At 42.2% G+C, this 23610-nt stretch overlaps 1 protein-coding gene across 1 annotated transcript in view; it reads left to right on the top strand.

Annotated features, from left to right (window-relative positions):
• Window positions 1-23610, top strand: part of LOC140188818 (uncharacterized) — a 408483-nt gene that overhangs the window by 147848 nt on the left and 237025 nt on the right. The gene's annotated exons all lie outside the window — the stretch shown is intronic.

The raw sequence follows: 23610 nt of genomic DNA, 5'->3' as shown, positions 1-23610 counted from the left end.
GCAGAAGAACCTTGCACAGCCTTCCTGCCACTTTCAGCAGAGTCTATCTCATGCAGATTACTCCTTCTTCAACGAATTCTGTAATGGTTGATTCTTTCCAAACCCGTCGAACGTTTCCTTCAGGGTCCCATCTTCACTCTCCAATGTTACTGAAAAGATACATTAATAAACCTAGCAGCGATTATCATACTGCTGGCTCAGACTTCTGTACCTTATGTTAGAACATAAAACTCTGTTTAAAATCAAAACTCCGTCATAATGCAAATACACAGCGGAGCGGAGTACCTCATTAACGTTCAAACTGGAAAAACTAACAGCGTCATCAGAGGTCTTCCCTTTTATACTTGTGGTGAACATGAGGTCCTCACGTGACCTCACATCGGCGGGAAAACTACATCAGCTGACCTCCAAAAGACAATTCCATCATTCTGACAAGATCTCCTTGAGGGATGTAACTCCTCCCTCCATAAAGAAATGGGTCTCTTAAAGAGCAAAATTTTGACAAATAACAATTTACACAAAAAAATACAAAGGTATAAAATTTACAACATACACAATATATAGTCTTATCTTTCAACACTTTACAAACTAATATACTGTAGGAGTGTTAGGAATGTTAAAATATCACTCCATAAAAAAACTTTTCATTGTACATTTACCATCTAGATAGACAATCAGCGATCACATTATCTTTACCCTTAATATGAGTAATCAAAATATTGTACTCCTGTAACATTAAACTCCAATTTAGTAATCTTTTATTTTTGTTTTTCATCTTATCAAAAACACCAATGGATTATGATTGGTATAAACTGTGAGTGGTTTATGAGTAGTACTAACATACACTTAAAAATGTTGTAAAGCCAAAACAAGAGATAATAATTTTTTTCTCTATTGTTGAATAATTTCTTTGATGGGCATTAAATTTCTTAGAAAAATAAGCTACTGGACGATCAACTTCTTCACCATCATCTCTTTGAAGTAACACTGCTCCTGCAGCTTCATCACTAGCATCTATAGCTAACGAAAATGGTTTTTCAAAGTCAGGAAATTTAAGTACAGGTTGACTACATATTATAGTTTCAATTTATCAAATGCCTCCTGACAAGCTTCTGTCCAAACAAACTTTTCATTTTTCTTCAAGAGATTAGTTAATGGAAGAGTAATGTTTGCAAAATTCTTACAAAATTTTCTGTAATATCCTACCATATTCAACAATCTTCTGAGAGTTTTTCTACTAGTTGGAGTGGGTACTTCTAAAATTGCCTGAACTTTCGTCTCAACAGGTGCTAATTTTCCCTGACCCACAACATAACCAAGGTAGGTCACTGTGGCATGGCCAAATTCACTTTTAGCTAAGTTAAGAGTTAAGTTAGCTTTTTAAAGTCTCTCAAATAGTTTCTCCACTGCAGTAATATGGGCTTTCCACGTATTATTTCCTAACTAAATCATCAATATAGGCATCTGTATCTCTTAATCCCTGAATCATGCTATTAATCATCCTCTGAAAAGTACCTGGTATTTTTTTGGCATTCTTCATCCCAAATGGAAGAACATTATATTCTTATGTTACGTACTCCATAACTGGGTTGCCAAACCAGCAGAAATGGACCATTTAGTTGGAGTCTGGATTACTGGAACTAAGAAAGTTTTATTAAAGAAATAAGTAACACAGTACTCTAAATGTAAGCATATAAATGCAACGGGTTAGCAATGATAAAACACACGTGTACACAGAACTAGGATAATAGGAATCAATCAAGCTCTATCGCAGTCTAGGGGTAAAATGATCAGTCTCAAGTGACGCAGAGTTCAGTTCAGCTCAGTACAGTTCGCAGCAATTGCTGTTGTGCCGTCGGAGAGAGAGAGTGAGAGCGAATGATGATATGCATATCAAATTCAGACAGACCTTGATGTTCCTGCACAGTTAGCTTTTGGGCGAGCCCTATTTATAATGTCTTTTGAGGTCACCGACTGTGACTCCTCCGTTCCGGATACGTCCGTTCTTCCGCGGTGAACCCGGCACCCAGGCCAGGGCGGACACACACATCAGGTTCCTGCCGATCATACCTTTTCACCCTGTGCGTTCTATGGCCAGTCCCGCGACGAGACCTCCAAAACACCCAGCAACTTGTGGGGGCACACCACACTTCCAGGGTCTCATTATCTGGTGATCTCGTGGTGTCCCTTGCCTTAGCGAACCTGTTCCTTTTATTCCCCTGCTGGGGTATCGCCTGTCCATCAAACTTCAAACAGTTCAGGTTCACAGCAACCGGTCTGACAATACTCGGAACTGTGTCTGTTTTCATTAATCTCTCTCGTCTCTCATTAACATTTCCGAATGCTGCTCCATTGTCTCACTTATCTCTCTCATTAGCATCAATCTTCTAATAACTTGGTCTTTCGTCACACCCCTATCCTTCAAAGGATTTTTACCGGGGTAAAAATTATAGGCATGAATACATTATTAGATACACACAAATATACATTGGTCATCAGCTATTTGGCTAATACAGAGAACTTTAAATTGTCAACACCTTGACAGACAGTCAGCAATCACATTTTCTGTTCCTTTTATATGTTTTATTTTAGTAATCCTCTAAGACCAGGCTCCAATTAAGCAAACTTCATAGTGGCCAAAAACACTAATGAGTTGTGATCAGTGTAACTTCTCAGTGGTTTTCGTCCCGGACAAAGATAACAAGGGTCGTCCCACACCAAATTAGCATTCTTTGGCAAGAGCTTAGTAAGCGGGAGGGTAATATCTGCAAAGTTTTTTTTTGCAAAACTTCCGATAGTACCCCAGCATCTCCAATAACCTTCTCAGGGCTCTCTTGTCTGTCGGGGTGGGGACTTCAGAGATAGCACGCACCTTAGCCTGCATCAGTGCCAGCTGCCCCTATCTTCCCACCAATCCCGGATAAGTGATCTTTCCGTGGCTGAATTCACTTTTTGTGAGGTTCACTGTCAGGCTGGCTTCAAAAAGCTTTTTAAACAGCCCCTCCCACGTGTCATTCCAGACAACTACATCGCCAATATACGCTTCTGCGTTCTTTAGCACTTTTGACACTGAATTAATCGTCCTATAGGGGTGTTGCTCACTAGGCTGACCTGATGTGACAACAACACCATCGGGAGTTAAGGGAGAGACCTTATCAGCAAAGCTGGCCAAAACAATAGACTTCTCCCATCTGGTCAGCACCATACTCATCTTTTCAAAATGGGTTTCCCCTTATCAGGTGGCACCCTAGCCTCATTAATTTTCATGATAACACCGACTAGGTCTGTTCGCCTATCGTGGCGAGCTGTCAGCATATCAAAAGCCTGTAACTGTGTTAGCTCACATCTACAATAGTCAATAGCATCCTTCCTCCTGTGCGGCCAGTAAAACTCTTTCATAATTCTGTCGACTGTCTTCCTCACCCCAAAATGTCCACCGAGGGGTATCTTGTGGGCTGGGTTAAAAATCTCGCCCCTATAAATTTTCGGCACCTCATTTCGGTTCCTCACCTGCGGGCATGGTACTTGGTCTCCATTTCCTCCTTAGTACTCTCTCCTTCACATAATAGCCCACAGACTCCCTTTTTAATTCTGCTTCAGAGAGAGCTGTCTCCGTCAAAACCATCAGCTCCGCGTCTCGCTCCTGTGCCAGTACAAATTCCTTCCTTGCTAACCCCTCCTGGTACAAGGCTGGTAAAAACGTCTCAGCTAAATCTATATTAGCTTCGGCAGCCTTTCTGGACATGCGCCGAGTCACTGCGCAAACAGGATAAACCTGTGAGTCCATGGGCGGGGCCTCAATGCTGGCAGGCTGGCTTGTCAGTTTTACTGCTGGGTACACCTCTCCGCCGGCGAGGTCATTACCGAGTAAGACCTCCACATCTTCCATCGGTAGTTCGGGCCTCACCCCGATCGTGACCGGTCCGGAGACCAAGTCGCTTTTTAGGTGTATCTGGTGCAAAGGTACTGCTTCAGTCCCTTTTCCAATGCCTTTTATCACCCTGACCTCACCAGTCTGGGTCTCTGAACTAAAGTCTAACACACTCTTTAATATCAATGACTGACAAGCTCCAGTGTCTCTCCAGATCCGTACTGGAACTGGGTATAACCCCTCCTTCACCGACACCAATCCGGCCGAGATAAACTTCTCGCGCCCTTCCTGAACTTTATCAGACCTCTTCTTCCCTAGCGGTCTGTTTACAAGCTCAATACAGCCAGTCGGAACCGTCGTCTTCCCTTTCCCCATCTCCTCCTTTGGGGCAAAGCACCTGGACGCAAAGTGTCCGACTTTCCCACCACTATAGCATACGACCCCAGGAGACTTCCTACCAAACTGCTCACGGTCTACCTTATCCTTCTCACTAGTCCCCGGCTTACTTTCTGACTTTTCTGGCGGACTTTCTCCACCGTCCTGACTACCCTTCTGGTAGCCTTTACTTGGGGTAAACTTTGTTTTATGTGTCAACGCGTACTCATCCGCTAACTTAGCAGTTGCGGCTAAGGTGTCTGCCTCTTTCCCATCTAGGTAGGGTCTCATACATTCAGGAACACAACCTTTAAACTGCTCAGTCAGGATTAGCTGTAGCCATCTGTCATAATCCCCATTGACCCCTTTCGAGGCGCACCAACGCTCACAATACATCTGCATCTCACGGGCAAACTCTAAATACGTGCGGCCCCATTGCTTCATCGCATCCCGGAACCTCCACCGGTGTGCCTCCGGGACCAACTCATAAATCCTGAATATGGCCTCCTTCACCACATCATACCACTGGGCACCTTCTGCGGACAAAGCCGAGTAAGCTTGTTAGGCTTTTCCTTTAAGTACACGCTGAAGCAAAACAGCCCACTTATCCCTCGGCCAGTCCTGACTTGCAGCAACTTCTTCAAAACGGAGAAAGTACCGATCAACATCGGTCTCCTCAAATGGGGGAACCAGCCTAACCTCCTGGGTTGCCCTGAACCCTCCACCTTGGTTCGGCATGGGCCCCAGCGCTGCCATCATCTTTAACTTCTCCATCTCAAATTCCCTTTCCCTGTTTCTCTCTCGCTTCTCGTTCTAACTGCTTGTCCCTCTCTTCTCGCTCCAACTGTTTTACCCAGAACTCGTGCTCGAGTCTCAATTTTTCAATCTGCAGCTGTACTGCTTCTGCACCAGGTTTTCCCATAGATACCACCTCCAGCTCCCCTTGGGGAAACACACTTTTAGATTCATAATGCTCTATGATAGCTCTGTGCATCTCCACTCTCCTCATTGTCGACTTCCCCTTAAAAAGATTCAACCATTTGGCCACAGCTGCCAATTCTGAATTCCTGGCATCCTCTAATGCCTCCAAGGTCGGTGCCTTTAGAAATTCCTCAATCTCCATTTCTGCTGTTTGCCCTTTCTTTCTTTCGGGAATTTTAACCCAATCAATTTACCCTGTCCCAAATTTAGCATTCAAAATCGCGGACGAGAACCCCACTTATGTTACGTACCCTGTAACTGGATTGCCAAACCAGCAGAAATGGACCACTTAGTTGGAGTCTGGATTACTGGAACTAAGAAAGTTTTATTAAAGAAATAAGTAACACAGTACTCTAAACGTAAGGATATAAATGCAACGGGTTAGCAATGATAAAACACACATGTACACAGAAATAGGATAATAGGAATCAATCAAGCTCTATCGCAGTCTGGGGTAAAATGATCAGTCTCAAGTGACGCAGAGTTCAGTTCAGCTCAGCACAGTTCGCAGCAATCGCTGTTGGGGGAGGGAGGGAGGGAGAGAGAGAGAGGGAGGGAGGGAGGGAGGGAGGGGGAGGGAGGGAGGGAGGGGGAGAGAGAGAGAGAGAGAGAGAGAGAGAGAGAGAGAGAGAGAGAGAGAGAGAGAGAGAGAGAGAGAGAGAAAGAAAGAATGAGAATGATGATATGCAAATCGAATTCAGACAGACCTTGATGTTCCTCCACAGTTAGCTTTCGGGCGAGCCCTTTTTTTAATGTCTTTTGAGGTCACCGACTGTGACCCCTCCGTTCCGGATATGTTCATTCTTCCGTGGTGAACCCGGCACCCAGGCCAGGGTGGACATACACACACCAGGTTCCCGCTGATCGTACCTTTTCACCCTGTGCGTCTATGGTCTGTCCCGTGTCAGACATCCAAAACTCCCACCAACTTGTGGGGGGGCACACCGCACTTCTAGGGTCTCGTTATCTCGTGATCTCGTGGTGTCCCTTGCCTTAGCGAACCTGTTCCTTTTATTCCCCTGCTGGGGTATTGCCTGTCCATCAAACTTCAAACAGTTCAGGTTCAAAACAACCGGTCTGACAGTACTCGGAACTGTGTCTCTTTTCGTTAATCTCTCTCGTCTCTCATTAACATTTCCGAATGCTACTCCATTGTCTCACTTATCTCTCTCATTAGAATCAATCTTCTGATAACTTGGTCTTTCTTCACACATATAATCCAGATGGGGTTACAAATGCAGATAACTCTCTACCTCTATCTGTCAAAAGAATACATGAATAACCTTGTAACAAATCAATCTTTGTAAGGAATTTGGCTTGTCCAACTTTATCCACACAATCGTCTACCCTAGGGATTGGATATGCTTCAGTTTTTGTCACAGCATTCACCTTCCTGTAATCCTTACAAAACCTAATACTATTGTCTGGCTTGGGCACCATAACAAATGGTGAACTCCAATTCGAATTAGAATGTCTCATCATATCATTTTCTAACATATACCTAATTTTTTGTTCAGCAAGTTCACATTATTCCCTGTTCATTCGATATGGATGTTGTTTTATGGGTTTTGCGTCTCTAACATCTACATCATGTGTAGCTACGGTGGTTCTTCTAGGAACGTCTGGAAATAAATCTCTATATTTAAAAATTAACAGTTTCATCTGCTCTCTCTGCTCTGGCTGTAAATGAGCTAATTGTTCATCAATATTTTCTAGAATTTTTGAATTTGGTAACCTGGCTGAAATAATGTTGGGTTAAAATGAGTTTCAGATGAATCATCCATTAAGGTTTTATCAAGATCAGACTCATTATTGACCACGACAGTCATAGTAGCAGCTTCCCTCTCATAATACGGTATTATCATATTTATATGACACAGCTGTGTTGTCTTTCTATGATCTGGGGTTTTTACCATGTAATCCACATCATTCACCTTAGATTTAATCTCATAAGGACCACGAAATTTAGCTTGTAATGAGTTTGTTTGCACCGGGAAAAGAACCAACACCTTATCTCCAGGCTTAAATAACCTCATCCTAGCTTCCCTATCATACCAAGTCTTCATCTTCTCTTGAGCCAATTTTAAATTTTCCTTTGCCAAGCTACAAGCTTTATATAATCTTTCTTTAAATTTTAAAACATAATCTCGCAAATTAGTGTGTACTTCTTTATTAATCCACTATTCCTTCAACAAAGCCAAAGGTCCTCGAACTCTATGCCAAAACACAAGTTCAAAAGCACTAAAACCTAATGATTCCTCTACTGCCTCTCGTACTGCAAAAAGTAGTAAATGTATACCTTCATCCCAGTCCTTTTCATTTTCCACACAATATGTTCTAATCATAGTTTTTCATGTAGAATGAAATCTCTCCAGGGCTCCTTGCGATTCTGGATGATAGGCTGATGAAATAATCTGTTTTGCTTCCAGTTTATAAACTATCTGCTGAAACAATCCAGATATAAAATTACTACCTTGATCCGATTGTATTTCCTTAGGCAACCCAAAATAAGTAAAGAATTTTATAAGAGCCTTTGTCACAGTTTTGGCTGTTATATTCCTAAGAGGTAATGCATCTGGAAACCTAGATGCTGTACACATAATAGTTAACAAATATTGATGTCCAGTTTTAGTCTTTGGCAAAGGACCTACACAGACTACAATGATTTTTCAGAACGGCTCACCAAATGCTGGAATTGGATGTACTGGGGCCACTGGAGTAACTTGATTAGGTTTACCCACAATTTGACACGTATGAGACGTTCTACAAAATGTCGCCACATCTTTTCTTAAACTAGGCCAATAAAAATGTTTAGAAACCTTGTTCATAGTTTTCTTTACACCTAAATGACCACCCAAAGGAATACTATGAGCCATAATTAAAATCTCATTTCGATAAATTTTAGGAACTACTACCTGATGATTAACTTTCCATTCCTCACTAGCAGGAATTGTAGGTGATCTCTACTTTCTCATTAATACTCCCTTTTCAAAATATTATCCTACTGGCACTTTTTCAATTTCACTATCTGGAAGAGTTTGTTCTTTTAATTTGCCTATCTCAGGATCTCTCCCCTGCTCTGCTATCATCTCCTTCCACAATAAAGACAAATCTTCATGGTCAGACTTACTACCAAAATCCTGATCAAATAATGTAGGTAAGAAAGTTTCTGATACATCCTCAAAATTCGAATCTTGAATTGAACAGTTGTGGGTAACAACCTTATCCTGTATATCGGTCTTTTTAGCTTTAGCTCTTGTTACAACACATGAAGTATCTGTGTTAGAATCCCTCTGTCGTTCCTCAGAATTTGGATTTACTGTCAAATGCACTTCAGGAAAAACTCGTCCACCTGCTAAGTCGTTCTCTAACAAAAGAGAAACATCATTCACAGGTAAACTGGATTGCAGTCCTATTTTAACAACCCCTGTAACTAATCCTGACCTTAAATTTATTCTATGTAAATGTACTGGCATAAGGGAACTCCCAACTCCTCTTATATAATTTACCTCACCAATGTCAGACTCATCACTAAACTTTAGCGCACTGTCTAATGTTAGTGATTAAGCAGCTCCAGTGTCTCTAAGTATTCTTATTAGTACTGAATTGGATCCTTCTTTCAAGGATACAAACCCTTCTGTTATAAAAACTTCATATCCCTTCTTAACTTGGTCAGACTCTGACACATCTTCATTAGTATTTTCTAAATCCTGTGAATTTACAGATGTTTCAATATGCCGCACACAAGCATCTGGGATGGCTTATTTCTCTTTTTTTTAAATCTGGTTTACCTTGCCTCTCTGTGCTATTTTTCCTTTTAAAAATTCTACCTGGAGAAAATTTATTCTTATGAATTAAAGCATGCTCATCAGCTAATTTAGCAGTCTCCTGCAATGCAGAAGTGTCTCTTTCATTTAAGTATGTTCTCCCTTCAACAGGAATGCTTCTTTTAAATTCCTCCAGTAAAATCAACTCTTTTGATTTATTATACTCCCCATTCACATTTTTAGAGGAAACCCATCTCTCAAAACACACCGATTTCTCATAGGCAAATTCCACATAAGTTTTTTCCACAGATTTCTTCAAATGTCTGAATCTTTCTCTACATGCTTCCGGAACCAACTCATATGCCTTTAATATTAGCTGTTTAACAATATCATAATCCAGTGCTTGATCAGCATTTAAAGCTGTATAAACTTGTTGTGCCTTGCCTTTAATTATACTTTGTAATATCACTGGCCATTGCTCTTTCGGCCACCCTAAACTCAGAGCACAATTTCGAAATGCTGGAAATATTTGTCCACTTCAGCTTCATTAAATGGAAGAGCCAAAATAACCTCACGACTAGCAATAAACTGTTTATTAGAACCAGAAGACTAATTTGCCCTCCTTAATTTCTCCATCTCTAACTCAAATTTCCTCTGGTTTTCACCTTCTCTTTCTTTACCTTCCCTTAGTTTACTTTCCTCTCTTTCTTTAAATTCCCTTAATTTATTTGCCTTTCTTTCATCAAATTCCCTTTTATTATTAGCCTCTCTTTTGCCATTTCCGCTTTAAATCTTTCAAACTTTATCTGTTCAAGATGTAACTGCATTTCCAGATTACTCATTGGAAACCTACCTAACACCTCATCATCAAACGTTTTCATACAGATCTAATGCTCAGTGAATTTTCTTTGTATTAAAGCCTTTGTGGTATTCTTCGTAATTCCCTTAATATCCAACTTCCTAGAAATCTTCAATACAACAGGTTTTCTCACATTCTCTAAAAACACTGGGTCAGGTGTGACCATAAAATCATCAACATTCATTGCTGCCGAATACCGCTCACACACCAATGAAACTAAAAAAAACAAGGGGTATTTCCCTTTTCCAAATCAGAACGGCAATTACCAGCACTTCAACTCAAAAATTTGGAACAAGATCCCGGACAAGCCCCCACAAATTACGTTACGTAACCGGCAACAATGAATATCAATCGAGACAGGTTATATACAAACAACCAAACATTTATTAAACACGGATAAACAATAAAAAAAAAATGAACACCTTAACTGGAAGTTAACCACTATGCGGATGTTCAACAATTCGTCACTCAGTACTGATTCTTAAAGCGATAAATGTGAAAACAGTTCTTAAAGCAGTAAATTCAAACACAGTTCTTCGAATGGTAAATTTTAAAGTCCAAGAGATTTATACAGTCAATTAGGAGAGACTTTCATGAAGTAACGAATTCCTCGAAGACACGGCGTCACTGCCACTCCCAGCTGGATCCTGCCTTTTCCACAGGATTCACGGCGACGAAAATAAAACGATTTTAAAGGCACTGACCTTCCTCCGTAGAATAATCTTGCACAGCTTTCCTGCCACTTTTAGCAGAGCTATCTCATGCAGATGACTTCTTCTTGAATGAATTCAGAAATGGTCGATCCTTTCCAAACCTGTCGAACGTTTCCTTCAGGGTCCCGTCTTCACTCTCCAATGTTACTGAAAAGATACATTAGCAAACCTAGCAGTGTTTGTCAAGCTGCTGGCTCAGACTTCTCTAAACAATGTAATCTCTAATGAAGAAAAATCTCTTTATCCCTTTGACTTACTGCCCGATGAAAAAACACTGGTTGTAGCAGAAAAACTGAAACTAATTATCTATTTTTGAGCACTCCTCGCTATATATATATCTATGAACAATTCTCTATGAACTATGAAAACTATCACTTAATTAATGAAGAAAAGGAAGAATAAAAACAGACAATTAAACCAGTTAACAATCTGTCCGCTGTGTATACTCAGTATAACAAACAGACTTTGAAAAAATCATTCATCAGTCAAATCAAGAAGTTCACATCTTCTTTCAATAGCTCATCAATCAAAGGATATCTTCAACATATCAGAAATCTTCAAAGCCTGTTTTCTTTCAGAAAATTATTCAGCAGACTAATACCATTCAGACCTCGGCCACCTCCAAAATAGAATTAACATAGTCCAATGCCGCATTGGGGTTCCAAAAAAACACGTGGAGTCGAATCTTTGCAAATAATTTTAATCGCGCTGGATAGCGAAGTGATGGGAATAATCCCTTATCATGGACTATCTTCATACCTGGAAGGAATTTGAACTGCTGTTCCATAAATTCCCGTGGATAGTCTTGAAAAAAACTAATCTCGGAACCCATAAATTTAAAACCTCTGTGTTTCCTTGTATATGTTATGATTTGGTCTTCAACTTTGAAATGAAGAAAACTGACCAAAACTGACTTTGCTTTATCTGGATCTTGAGATTTTGAAGTGAGAATTCTATGCACTCTTTCAATATCGGGAGGCTGAGGTAGAATATCCGGAAACAGAGATTGAAACAAATTAGCAAAATAGCCCAATAAACTCCCACTCTCAGATCCTTCCTCCAGTCCAAAAATTGGAATGTTATTCCGATGAGACCTTGCTTCCAAATCGATAATCTTGCGTTGAGCCCGTTCCAAGTGGGCTGAAATATCCGTTATCTGACGCTTCGACTCTTTAAGCTCAGTATTCAAGGAAATGATATTCTCCTCTAAGAACTGAAAGCTCTGTCGAAATGACTTCTTCTCAGAAGTGTTATTGTCTATTTTACTGTCGAGAGCCATCACCGCATGTTCTAAACTCTTATCCCAGACAGGTATATCTTCTGATTTTTCTTTCGAAGTTTTTCCCTTTCTGTTGCTGGATTCAGAAAGCTGCCTTCTACATCTTAAAGATTGTGACATAATGACAACTAACCCCTCTAATATCCGACAAATAAAAGTTAAAAATTCAAACTGTAAACTGGGGAAAAGGAGAAATTAAAAGCAGCCACAGAATTTATGTGTTAGCCTATTGAGCTACAGGCTGAGGTCCCAGAAGAGATCCCTGCAGAACACCACTAATTACAGATCTCCAGCCCGAAAAAGGCTCTTCAAACACTACTCTCTTAATTTTACCAGGAGGGACTTCATTAAATGCTTTAGTAAAATCCATGTAGATTGATATCCTCTGCTCTACCATCACCAATCTCTTTCATCACTTTGCCAGAAAACTCAAGTTGTGAAGATGGGACCTGCCCCAAATGTAGACATGATGGCTCTCCCTAATTAGGCCCTTGCTTCTAAGAGCTCATATATCCTATCATGAAGAAGTTTCTCCACCAATTTCCATCTGCAGGTCTGCAGTTCTCCAGATTTCCCCTTGTTCCCTTCTTACATGCAGGTATAACATTCACGACTCACCCGTCCTCTGGGTCCTCATCTGTGCCAAGTGTGGATATGAAGCTACTGATCAAGACCCCAGCAATCTCGTCTAATGTTAATACTCATTAGGAGACCCAAGACTTTCTCCTTATTGACGTCCAAACTCCCTGACGTGTTTATGCATGCAGCACTGTCTCCCACTCCACACCTTTTCCCTTTGGTAAATACAGAAGGAAAGTACTTATTATGTACTTCACTCACAGCTATCTACAGCTATCTTTAAAGTTGGGTAGTTGTGTTCTCTGCCACCTAACTGCAAACCCACTGAAAGGGCAGTCAGCTGAATAGACTTATTATCCAACACCAGGTAGTAGAACAATCCCATTAGTTTGATTGCACCCTTCCTGTTCCTGAGTTCTACTCAATGGACTGAGTCTGAACCCTCCACTATGTCTCTGCTGTGCGTACCTGTGATAATTTCCCTGATTAGTAGTCCAACTCACATCTCTTTTACCTCCTTCTCTATATTTTCAAAAACTTCAAAAGCCTGGAAAATTAATCACGCATCCCTGCCCATCTCTCAACCAAGTCTCTGTAATGGCCACAACATTGTAGTTCCACATACTGATACATGTTCTATGTAAATCACCTTCTGTCATAGTACTCCTTACATTCAAATACACTCCATTCAAACATTCAAATACACTCCATTTAAACTATATCTCTCATCATACCTGTTAATTTGATTTTGCCTGGCCATGCTTTCACTGATATCTACCTTCATGTCCAATCCTTCACTTACTGACCTGGTGCTCCGATTCCCAGCCCCCTGCTAAACTAGTTTAAACCCTCACTAGTAGCATATTAGTTCCCTTTCAGTTCAGGTGAAACCTGTCCCTCTTCTACAGGTCATCCCTTGCCCAGAAAAAAGGTTCTAATAATCCAAGCTGGAAACCCTGCCTCCTGCACCATCTCCTCAAGTCACTCATTTATTTATGTGTTATGCTATTCCCACCTACACAAGCCCATGTTACCAGGAGTAATCGTGAAATTATTACCTTGGAGGTCCTTCTCTTCACCCTATTTCCTAACTCTATAAACTCAGTCAGTAGAACCTCTTCCCCTTTTTTGACAATGACATGGTGCCAATATGTATCACGGCCTCTGGCTGTTCATCCTTCCCCTGCAGCCGCTCTGATACACCTGGACCCTAGCACCCGGGAGGCAACACAGCATCGTGGAGTCTCTTTTGTAGCCACAGTATCTCCTGTTTGTACTCCTAACTAATAAGTCCCCTATCACTAATGCATTGCCTAACTTTATCCTTCCCTGCTACAGGGAAACCACCATTGTTTCTTTATCTCGCTTCGAACTTAAAGGAATTTGTAGAATCAGGTACGGGCAAAAGTTTCCAAAAAGTGTTAGTGGACTCAAGCTGACTGCCTGAGAACCTCGCTTAAAAACTGCTACACCCTTGACATTGAAGATCACGGAGATCAGGCCCACAGACCCGGTGTTGGATGGTGCAAACAGAAGGAGACCACACCGGCTTCTTACAGAGACCAAAGGCGAGCTGGTGGCGCGTTTATTGGCTGTAAGATACTGTCCCTTGTGTAGATGGGAGACAGGAGGAAAGAGGGGGTATGAGACAGGGGAGTTACCGTAGACAGGGTCAGGGCTATAGCCATGAGAGTTATTTCCTTCTGAGACCAAGCGCAAATTCATGGTCCAGGGCTGAATTAGAGTCTCACCTTCCCTGTGATGATTCGGAAGAAATATGACATACTATTAGACCAATACGAGATGAATGAATGAAAAAGGATCTGCTGCTTTCCCAACATATTTGACAAATAAACTTTTCTCAGGATTCCGGCCCGGTGTAGGTATCAAATATAACCGAAGTCTCGATGCCAACAGGCATCAATCCTGATGAGGGTGGCAGAGTTTGTCATCAAAACATTGGTTGTAATCGGCACCGGTTACACGGCTGGAAGCCCACTATGAATAAATATTCTAATGGTACTCGCCTTGTGTGACTTTCCTTTCCTTTGAGCAGAGGAAGGTAAGATTGATGTTTGAGATTTTAAAAAGTGGTGAAGGTCATAGGTGGATTAATAATAGGAAGTTTTTAATTGAAATCTGATGTTTCACATCCATGCAGAAGTGAGGCAATGCAGACGGAGTGTCTAAACAAGGCCAGGGGATGCATTGCAAATGGTGGAATATGAAGAAACACAGAGGGCCAGAGTGACTCTGGAAAGCATGAGGACAGATCTCCAAAGGTAGGGGTTGAGTTTGATTGGTCAGTTAACAGATGGATGGAGAGTTGCCTTTGTTTGGTGATGGAATGAGAAGAAACACAGAGGGCCAGATGGACTCTGAAAAGCATTTAGACAAATCTCCATTGATAGTGGCTCAGTTCAGCTGGTCATTTCAAATCTGCGTGGGGACTTGCCTTTGTTCATTGCAGGTACTGAATGCCAGAGAAGGTGGCTCTGCTGGGACTATAGAAGCACAAGTTGGGCCACACATGAAGCGCTGTATACAGTCCTGGTTATTACACCACAGGGATATACAGACAGACCAACATTAAAATTAGGAGGAAGAATCCCCATTCTGCTGCACTAGCGCACTTCTCCATTCAATATTAGACAAGAATTCATTGGAACTCCAACTCCATATCCCCGTATACCCACGGTAAACATTCACCACTTTGTTTGTCAAATACCCACCAACCGCTGTCCGAAAGGTATTCAGTTCTACGCTCATATCTCCCTTAAGGGAGAAATAAAAGTTGCAAAGCCACAGGAATCATTAAGAAATCACTCTAACAGCACGTACCACGGGGCTTAATGACAACATTTATTGCACTGCTATGAGACTAGCACTATGTGATGAATGATTAGCCTCACAATCTGTCTCCTAAAGATCTTGCACCTTATGGTTTACCTTTCTCTGCAGATGTTATACTTTACTCTGCATTGGATTGTTTGTTTGACCCAGTATGCTAATACACCAACAAGTCGGGTGGCCTGTCCACATCTGACATTCTGTAACATTCAAGGGATAATTTTGAGTTAGGAAGTTGCTGAGTCTTTAGGAACACAAGGTCATAATATAGTTAATCTTGAAGTACTTTGGGGAAACGTATCAGTAAAAAACAAAGCCATGAAGTCAAGGTTTGTGCTGACGTGGCAAAGACCTCAGAAGGTTCACTGGAAGGAACTGCTTGACATTGAGTCAGTTGAGGGACAATGGCATCGAGTCACTGCAGGAAATCTCCATGGCCAAGGTCAGGAGAAGCAATAAATCAATAGATAAACTATATGGATGAATAAATATATGTTCAAAAATGAAGAAAAGGCAGCTGTATAAAGAATACAGAAACAGAAAGTAATAAATTTTACCATTGGGGATATTAAAATATGCGAGCTACAGCCATGTGGGAAATTCGGATTGCCAATGGCAGGTTGAGAAGGATATTGCTGATAATGCCAAGACTGATTCCGAAAATTTTGTTAATACTGAAGTCATGAAAGAAACTGTAAGGAGGTACTTAGGCGCATTCAGTATAACAGTGACCTGTGAAGTTATGCTGTGGAAGACAGAGAGGATATTCCTAACTCTTATTTTTCCAAAGTGTTCACCTGTAGAGTCATCAACATGCTAGTAAGTGTAGCAAGAATTAAAGTTGCTTTAAGTGACTCCGATCTTAGAAAATGAGGTCCTGTCTCAGCTGAAAAGGCTGAAAGTTTATAAATCTCAGTGTCAGACAACATATATCCCAGGGTACTTAAAAAATGTCTGTGATTAAAAATACAGGTACCTAACAAGTATTTTTCAAAATTCTGTGAAGATTGGTGAAATCCGTAAAGACATGAAATGGACTAACATTTTCCCAGAATATAAGAAGGGTGACCACACTGACCCTGGTAATTATGCTCCAGTAAGCTTAAGGTGTGACGTAGGTAAGAACAGGATACACTAATAAAGATCAAGTTTGAAAAGCGGCTGATAAGAACCGGCATGTTAAGAGAAAGCCAGCATGGGTTCAGAAAGGATAAGCACGTCTTGCTAATACGCTGCAGTTCTATGAAGAGGCAACTAAAATTTATTATAACAATAGAGAGGTTGATATCATTTATTTGGACTTCCAGAAGGTTCTTGACACAGTACTCCAGAAGAGGTTAATAATCAAATTACAGGAGGTACGGATTCAGGTATGGGATGCGAATGTGAGCAGAATTGGCTCAGAAACAGAAAACAGCGAGTTATGGTGAGAGGATCGTATTCATCCTAGAAGATGTTAAAAGGGGGTTCCACAAGAACCATTCTTAGGGGTGCTGCTGTGTTTAATTAACATTAATGATTTGGATAAGCACAGAACAAATTCGTTTGCAGATGACACGAAATTAGAGTGATGGACTGATAACATTCAGGCACAGAATCAATACAGGTGGATCTAAACACAATCCGGATGTGGGCAGATAAATGGCAGATGAAGTTCAATGTAAGTAGTATTACATACAGGAAGTAGAATTACTGGATATAAATATACAATGGGGGTCCTCAGTCAGAAAGTGCATTGTATGAGAAAGATTTTGGCGTTCCAGAAGACATCACTATCAACATCTAGACAATGCATTGAAGCAATTCGGAAGGCTATTAGAATGTTGGGCTATATAATATGCTCAGAGGAGTTCTCGCGACATTCTCCTTAAGCTGTGTGATGCACTTGTGAGGATACACATTAAGCCTTGTGTACAATTTTGATTCCCATATTTTGTGAGGGATGTGAAGGCTCTGGAGAGAGTTCAGAGAAGGGCGACTAGACTCATTGCAGGATGTGAACTATGCAGAAAAACTGAGCATTACATATGTTCAGCCCACTTTGACGTAAAATGAGAAAAGATGCAATAAAAGTGTTCAGAATCATTTTGCGTGGAGGTAAGTGGGATGCCAGCTACTACTTCAAAATTAATGCTTCAACAAGGAAATAGGGCCACATGTGGAGACTGGTTAAAGGGAGATTTCAGACTAAAATCATGAAGACGTTCTGTACAAAGTGATTTGACAGATACAGAATAAAACCCACACTCTCACACTGTATCATAGACTGACCGGTAGAGAATCAACCCTACACTTACACAAGGCGCCAGAAACTGACCAGCAGAGATTGACTCTTACACCCTCACTCTGTAGCAGAGACTAGGAGACAGACACAGGAGCAACATCTCAATCCTGCAGCCTACTTTCTGGCTGTCTGCCTAATTGCCTGTCTGTCAGTCGATCTCTCTCTCTCTCAGCTAACGTGTTATCTCACATTTGCCTTTTTTTCTCCTTTACCTATTCATCTCCCTGTTTGGAGTACTTTTCTTTATTATTCAACCAGTTTGCCCATTCCTTTGCAGATTGAAATATTTCTTCTCAATTTCTTTTGACATTTGACAGATTTGAGATGCCCATTAAAGACTGTGACTTCAGCAATATCACACACAAAATGCTGGAGGAGCTCAGCAGAATTTCTTGTGTTGACTTGGATTTCCAACATCTGCATATTTTCTCTTGATTGTATGTTAGCAATGTGCTCATTTGACCATTTCCATCCTAATCGCGGTCTCACTATTGTATCTTTGTTCGAATCTGTAGTTGTGGGTTTTGAATTGAATTGACTTTATAACTTACATCCTTCATTTACACGAGGAGTAAAAATCTCTACGTTACGTCTCCATCTAAATGTGCAATTTATAGTAAGCATAGAGCATAGAATAGTACAGCACAGTACAGGCCATTCGGCCCACAATGTTGTGCCGACCCTCAAAGCTTGCCTTCCATTCAACTCCTCACCTTAAATTCCTCCATATACCTGTCCAGTGTGTACAACAGGACATTTGATATAGCATAGAAATACAATAGTACAATTGTCTCTCTCTCTCGGTTTGTGTGTGTGTGTGTGTGTGTGTGTGTGTGAGAGAGAGAGAGAGAGAGAGAGAGAGACCGAGAGAGATCGATCAGGAAGAAGCTGAAGTACTAAACAACATTTACAAAATGGGAAACTGTAGGGACGGAAGTGGAGATCGGTCTGTGTCGCTGGTGTCCGTTCAGAAATCAGTAATTAGCCAACAAAAAGACGAAATATGTAAATGTCGCTGCTTCGTGACAAAACTCAGTCTTTGTAATTAAATCAACCGGCCTATTTTCACCAGAGACTCTGCTGAGGCGATGCCAAAGAATTTTCATGTATTTGTCTCCAATCGCCCGAATATTTACAATAGAGACAAAGGTACTGAATGGAAGTGTTTGTTCAAGCAACTGTAACTGAGCAAGTCAGTGAGGTGTATAACCGTATCTCGGGAGACAGACCCTCTGTATAAATCGGGACCGCTTTGAATGCATCAGCTGTCTGCCGGAGCTGTGAACACAGGAGGAACAGAAATCACAGATTCTCACTGAAATGGTGTATCCAGTCATCTGGCGGATAGAAGACGTTTACTATCCTTTTATTTCAGCCTTCGGAATTCCCGGTAAGCCGCAGTGTCAGCTGCCGTGGGCGATGTTGAAGTTTAATTCCAATGTTGTGATTGATTCTGCCGCCGGCTTAAACTCTCACATTCCAGTCCCGGTATTCCGCTTTTCAGGAATGGAGTGGAAACACCGGGACGACAGATGCTGGAATGTGGATCTAGAAACAAACCGCTGCAGGAATTTAGCGAATCCGCCAACATCGGTGGAACTGAGCTTGTCAGACAGTGTTCTTCCAGCGGTTTGTGATCAGTAATGGGATGTTCCGTCTCTGTGCGTTTGGTCTTGCAGCAGTTGCACTGCATTTACAAATATTGTGTTTATAGAGCCCGCGGAGATTATACTAATTGATCGTCTACATTTGCATGGGAGCGGATTTCTGAGTTAGGAGCAAGACTCAAACAAATAATTGGTAGTAACAATTTAGCAAATGTGTGGACTTTCGTGTTGTAGATCGAATCTATTGTCGATTTTAAATAAATGTCTGCGGTATGCCTGAATGTAAACAGCTGATGGAAAACAGACTGAACTCATTGCAGAGTCAATTAACAAAGCCGACCTGGTGCTTCAGAGTGAAACGTCTTCCATCTGACAGACATCTGACTACGGCACCGAGTTTGCTGCTGGACGTTGAATTCCTCTCCCCTGCTTCCCTGTGATGGAATCAACGGGAGGCGTCATGTCTGTTTGTGAGGTTGTGTAATTTATTTTACTGTGTAAACTCCTTCTCTGTCTCCACCAAACTGCTGCATTGGCTTCTGCTCAGTGTTTTCTCAACTTGCTGTTCCCTGTCTCTCTTCCAGCGAACTTGGTGGCGATTGTGATCCTGTCCCGGGGAAAGTGCGGTCTCTCCAAATGTGTCACTCGCTACCTGGTGGGAATGGCAGCGGCCGATCTCCTGGTCGTTATCTCCGATCCGCTGATGAAGTGGACTGCTGTGATTTATTTTCCCCGATCATTCCTGCGAATCACTCCTGTGTGCAGACTCCGTGAATGGTTGATGTTTGCGAGCACTGCGGCCTCCGTCTGGCTGACTGTCGCTTTCACCGTCGATCGATTTGTGGCTATTTGCTGTGAGAAGCTGAAAACAAAATATTGCACCGAGAGAACGGCGGCTGTGGTTATCGGGACAGTGAGTGTGCTGGCCTGTTTGGAGACTGTCCCCTGGGGCTTTGTGTACGAACCTAGAGAAATAATTGACGGTGTTCCCTGGCATTGTGTTCTGACACCGAGCTTCACAAACTCTCCCTCATGGGCGACATTTGAGGTGTTTCACCGCATTTTAACCCCTTGTCTCCCACTCTTTCTGATGTTGCTGTTCAATATTCTGACTGTCAGGCGGATTCTAGCGGCCAGTCGAGCCCGCAGGAGGCTCCGGGGACAAAAGACGGGAGAGAATGACAAGGACCGGGAGATGGAGAACCGACGCAAATCCATCGTTTTGCTCTTCAGCATAACCGGTAGTTTCATATTGTTGTGGGGAACACAGGTGGTATTTTCAATCTATAAACGAATTTCAATGAGTTTTGTTTATTCTGTCACGGATCCCCTTTACATCACAGAAAACACACAGCGGAAATGCTGCAGGTTCTCAGTTCCTGCACCAACACGTGTATTTACTCCGTGACTCAGAGCAAATTCCGAGAGGAACTGAAGAATGCGCTGAAATACCCGCTGAATCTGATTTTGAAACTGATGAAACGTTAGAAATAAACGCTGTAAAGTTTTACAATTCAGCTGCCGTCATGCTCCCAATTCTATCCACCCACTTGTGGGTAAATGGAAACAATGTGATGAACAGAGTTACAAATCAAACACCAGAAAATCTGCAGATGCTCGAAATACAAAACAACTCACACAAAATCACATCCTGATGAAAGGTGTCGACTGGAAACGTCGACTGTTTACTATTTTCCTCACACAAGATGCTGAAGGAACTCAGCAGGCCAGGCAGCATTTATGGAAAAGAGTAAGTTGTCAATTTTTCCTGCCGAGACAGTTCATCAGAATCCTGTCAACTGTTTAATCTTTTCCATTTTGTGTGTGTTGCTTTAGAGTTACAAAACAACTGTTTACAGCTGAGCCCGACGGCATCACTGACCTCACCATCCCAGAAAAATCCCTTTTGCGCCTCACCTCTCGCCCTGTTAAATTGGAGCTTGAGGAGAACCTGTTTTTCCTGCTTCCCGGTTCTGACAAAACTGCCTGATCTTGCAGTTTACTTTCGTCTCTATCAACCACTCCTGCTCCCGTCAAAACCCGTCCTTTCCTTCACCTTCCTTTTCTCCTCCATCTCTACCTGTAGAGTCTCCCTCTCACTGCCAACTTGAACTATCTTCCTGTAGGAGAATGCTCCTGTTTTACAATTGAAGACAGAGAACCGATCCGTTCACTTGTCTCTCTGTGAGAGATGGAGAGACAGAGAAAGTGAGCGCGAGGCTGAGGGCGCGAAGGAGAGAGCGAGTGAGACATCGCGAGGAAAGGGCGCGCGGGAGAGCACGTGAGGGAGAGGGCGCGACGGAGAGGCTGCCATGGAGATGACGTTAGAGTGAGCGTGATGGAGAGGGCCTGGGGGAGAGCGTGCGGGCGATGGTGAGCGCGAGGGAGAGCGACAGAAGGGGACATCGCGAGGGGGAGAGCGCACGAGGGAGTTGGCGGGAGGCAGAGGGCGCAAAGGAGAGCACGTGAGGGAGAGCGCGCGAGGGAGAGGACACGAGGAAGATGTCGCGGGAGTGAGCGCGAGGGAATGGGCGTGTGGAGAGACAGAGAGAATAGAATGAGAGAGGGAGCGAGATAGTAAAGCGACAGAGACATCGTGAGGGAGAGGGAGAGGGAGGAAGGGAGGAAGGAAGGAAAGAAGCAAGGGAACCGGCTGTGTGACATTGCCGGATCTGCTGTGGTTCCACTCTTTCACAGAGATCGGCTTGTTTCGTGGATAAGTATTGTTTCGAATTATGTATAGCTATACTGTAGATATCAGTTTTCTTTTTGTTCTATATCAAAATCGTACGAGTTCTAACAAATTCTGTGGTTTCAACACATGTCCAGTCTCCTTTGTTTGCGAATGCATAAGTAAATTGCCTGAGCTGAACCAGAGAAGAATACAATGAATGAATTTTCAAACAATGTTCATTACAAACAGAAAGCACAAAAGTACACGGGGATGGAAAGATATGAATCACATGCAGCGAACACTATAACTGGGGCACAGACAGGAGTATGTGTGTAAATGAGTGAGATTGCAGGATGATGCGTTACCCCAATCATGCCATGGCCAAGGATGTCTCTGAGAAAGTAAGGGCCATTTTGAAAGGGCAGGATGAACAGCCAGAGGTCATGTTCCTTATTAGAACTAACAACAGACAGACAAGGTCCTGCAAAAAGAATTTAAGGAGTAGGGCATAAAGTTAGGAAATAGTAACTCTTGGGTGGTGATTTCAGGATTATTTCAGGTGCCACATGCTTCCGAGGTTAGATATGGTACGTTGGTACACTTAAATTTCTGGCTAACAATTTGGTGCCGGAGGGAGGGCATCAGGAACACAGATCATTGGGCTTTCTTCCTGGATAACTGGGGCTGGTGTAACAGGGATTGGTTACAGTGAAGGGGAAGTAATATTCTCACAGGGAAGCTTGCTGTAGCCACCCTGACAATTTTTATCATGAGGCATGTGGAGGGGGTTTTGGGATCCAGACCTACCGGTCCGTAAGTAGCATTGAGCGGATGGGGTATTATTTGTTTGATGTGTTCAGGAAGGTTTCCAGAAACCGTATGTAGACGGTCCACCAGGAAGGGAGACATACCTGACATATTGAGAAATTAACCTAGCAAGACGATTGGAATTTAATTGGGAAAGTCTTATGAATCTTAATTCTGGAGGGTTTCAGATGATTATTGATAAAAATATGTTTGGACCAGCAGGTCGATGATTATAAATTTGTGGAAGAATTGGGCAGGTGTCATAGAGAGTTGTCTGGGAGCTGATGCTACTGGTTGTTACTGGATGGAGCTGATGTCAGCTGATGTCTGATACCGTGAGAATCACATACAGCCCTGCCGGTCAGAATTTAGTAGTTCCCTGTTCCTATGAGGAGGGTAGAGAAGGACAAGGATGGTCAGGAACTTAGGGTGATGAGAAATATTGTATTTGTTTAAAAACGTAAGAGGAGTCATAAGAGGAAGATGAAATTAGACGGACTTGGAGGAACATACAGGAAGCAAGAAACAAGTCACACAGCATATCAGGAGAGTGAAGAGTTATCAAGAAATGTCCTCATTCAGGAGGATCACTGAGAATCCCAAGGCATCTTATGCATACACAGAAAACAACAGTATAGTGGGGAGAGGACAGGACCACCCGAGGACAAAGGTGGGAGTTTATGCCCCGAGACAGAGTTAGCATGCGAGGTAGAAAATGAATACTGGTGATCACTAAGGACAAGGACAAGGAGGAAAGCATGATGAGAAAGGCTGTATGGTGTTATTCTCCAGCGTGTTGATACTAAAGGGGAAGTGCTGTTTGGTCTCAAATCATTTTGATGGGTCAGTCCTTTGGGGAATTTAGTACATTGGGAGACCCAGACCACATGCAGTTAAATGTGATGTTTAAACTGCTGGCACCGTACTGCAACAACAAAGATCATAACAACATCTGTTTAACAAC

Source organism: Mobula birostris, chromosome 28 (genome assembly GCF_030028105.1).
Source record: "Mobula birostris isolate sMobBir1 chromosome 28, sMobBir1.hap1, whole genome shotgun sequence".
NCBI classification, from domain to species: domain Eukaryota; kingdom Metazoa; phylum Chordata; class Chondrichthyes; order Myliobatiformes; family Myliobatidae; genus Mobula; species Mobula birostris.
This window is presented reverse-complemented; position numbering and strand designations above follow the sequence as displayed.